The sequence below is a fragment of the Pteropus alecto genome, unplaced genomic scaffold (assembly GCF_000325575.1).
Source record: "Pteropus alecto unplaced genomic scaffold, ASM32557v1 scaffold7, whole genome shotgun sequence".
NCBI lineage: Eukaryota > Metazoa > Chordata > Mammalia > Chiroptera > Pteropodidae > Pteropus > Pteropus alecto.
The window spans coordinates 7942670-7945751 of NW_006494614.1; positions in this window are offsets into that span (position 1 = coordinate 7942670).

The window sequence follows — 3082 nt, forward strand, 5'->3', positions numbered from 1 at the left end:
TCAAGTCTAGAACTCTGCTAGGTACTATGGGGAAAAGTTCCAGAACACAAGACCTCTACTGACTAGGAACTTAGGATCTTTGCAATAAAAATGTCATTCCACTTATTTTTAGCTAGTCAAATCTTACGTGGTTACTATGATTGAACCTATTTGAATTGAGATGTTGTTTGATCCCATCCAAAGCAAGAAATGACAGGAAAAACTTATAAAAGTTAACTTCTGGGCAAGATTGCATGTGAACGTTCAGATAAATTTAGTGTTTTATCCTTAATTCTTGATATAATTCTTGCAGTAATTTTCAAATATTTAGTGTTTCACAACTGAGATAGTCTGCCATTTTTCCTTTTCTTTTTTGTTTTCTATATATGTAGATGATATATATTTATATTTAAAAATACAGAAAATAAAAATTACCAAGAGAAAAAATAGCTACAGATAACTGTTTTTAAAATTTGACTACTACTTATCTATATTAATTTTCTAAAGCTGCCATAACAATGTACCACAAATTTGGTAGCTTAAAAAACAAAAATTTATTTTCTTACAATTTTGGAGGCTATAAATCCGAGATCGAGGTATCAGTTGTCTGGTTTTTTTCTGAGGTCTCTCTTCTAGGCACGCAGAAAGCCCTCTTTCTATGTCTTCACAAGGCCTTTCCTTAGTACTCGTATGTGTCTAATCACCTCTTCTTATAAGAACACTTGTCATATCAGATTAGAACCCATTCATCTGACTTCATTTTACCTTAATTACCTGTTTTAAAGGGCTTATCTCCAAATACAGTTGCATTCTGAGATATCGAGTGTTAGGACTTCAATATATGAAATTGGGGACACAATTTAATCCATAAGATCATCTACATAAGTAGATGGTTGATACATAGCTAGAACTAAACATACACATATATACCCTCCTCTCAATAAATGATTTTTATATCAATATAAATAAAAAATTAATGAAATATTTTCTTAATGATTAAATATTATAAATTATTGATTTTAACAAAATGTATTTAACCAGTTTCTCACCATTAATCTTTTGAGTTATTTCTAGTGGTTTTTTTTATTATCATTTAAATACTGCTTATAGACATTGCTCCATATGCACCTGGACAAAATTTCTTATTAATTTTATTTTGGTAAATAACTAGTAGTGGATTCTCCTGGTCAAAGAGTATGCTCTCTTTTTCCCCTTAAGAATTTTTATACTTATTGAAAAATTTGCATCAAATTTCACTCCAAGTAAGAAATACAATGCCTGTTTATTACTGTCATGCCAGCTTGTTTTGTCTATCATTTCTTTATTTTCTGACAAATGACAACTACCTGTATTTATATTTGTATTTATTGGAATTAATTTGACCCTGGGGGAGTGTGAACATTGTGTGTGTGTGTGTGTGTGTGTGTGTATGTGTGTGTGTGTGTGTGTGCGCGCGCATGCATGTTCGCACCTTATACTGACCTATACTTTTCCTTTTGTAAATGCAGTCCTCATCTGAACCCTCCCATCCCCTACCATCACAATTAAAGCTCATTATGTTCTTCAGTAAACCATTGAGCAGAACATAAGTCATTCCAATCAACACCAAAGAAAGTTTTGTAAAGTTAAATAACCCCAGTCATTTTCTTGTATCATGTGCCCTCTTAGTGACAACCGTAAATTCTATTTCTCTTAAGACATTGTACTGTGTGCAGACACAGAGCCCTAACAGAAATCCAACTAAGGATGCAGTTTGGTGAGTGTTGTGTTCCCCCATATTTTCTAAATATTAATAGTAGCTATTATTTTTAGATAGTAGCCTTTCCCTTGTGGTTTTCTGCATCTAGACATTTAAAATATTTCAACTATAAGACTTTTATGCACCATTGGTTGCATACTGTGAGGCAGTGTTTGACACTATGTGGTTTCAGGTTAATGTGGCAAATAAAGCAAAGTTTTAAATATTTTATTGTCAGTTCTCTTTTGCCACCCTGCTCATTTTCCTGCAATCCTTCATTCATATTCCAAATAAAGGTTTGTACCTTAGAGACTTGGAAAAATAGCCTAAAAATGATATCATAGATACTTGGCAAGTCTCTCAGTGGTGGTTTCTCAGAAATAAAAGAAAAATAATAGATTTCCTCAGAGATACTGACACTTCAGTTTACAGGCCATTCTTGGTTTGTTCCATTCCATATTGAATTCATGTAGGTGTTCTGTATGATCGATTTAAGTGTTCCAGACTGCTGACACCGTATGCCTTATGAGAATCTTTTTTCAAACTATTTTTCATAGATTCTGAATGAGATGAATTATACAGCACATTAAACAAAGTGCAAGATTAGGGGGGAAGAAAAAAGGAGCGAGTGCAAGATGATTCCTCTGCTTTTGAAAAAATTTAACTTTGCTCACCAAACTATCCAATTACCTGTTCAGGATCACCAATGCCCTCATCATCACAATTGTCATGCTCCATATTTATCACAGCTTAGTGCTGCAGGATAGTTCAAAATCTCTGCATATTTCTGACCAAAGTCTTTGAAGCAGTAAAATCTCCCTTAGAAAAGGGGAATGGTTTTGAGAAACACGTAAACATTTTCTAGGAGAATAATTTATTCAATCGGTCATTCACCTATTCCCATGTACAGCTACCAACTTCTAGATGTGGAATATAAACTGGCCCTCTGACCATAATGGAAACAAAGGTGCTTATTTCTACTTAAGATGAAAAAAGCATTCTTCAAACGCTTGCTGAATATGTCTTTCATTCAACAGAAATAATTAGTTTCAGTTACTTAAGATGAGTAACTTTGCTTCAAGGAAGATGTTCTATTTTCTTAATTGCATTTGAGTGCTAAACACTGTAAAGGATAAAATTCTCCGAGAATGGAACATTTTCCTTTTAACTGGCGAAAAGATAGCTTATGAAACAAGGGTCAAAAGAAATTTACAACCAGTTTAAAAATGATAGATTTTTTCCGATTGTTGATATGAACCATACTTATTCTGTAAAAATCAAATATTTTATATCCATTTAATCAAATTTGATATTTAATCATATGGGCTCAATAAGCAAAAGAAACACATGGTTAATTGCTCAGCC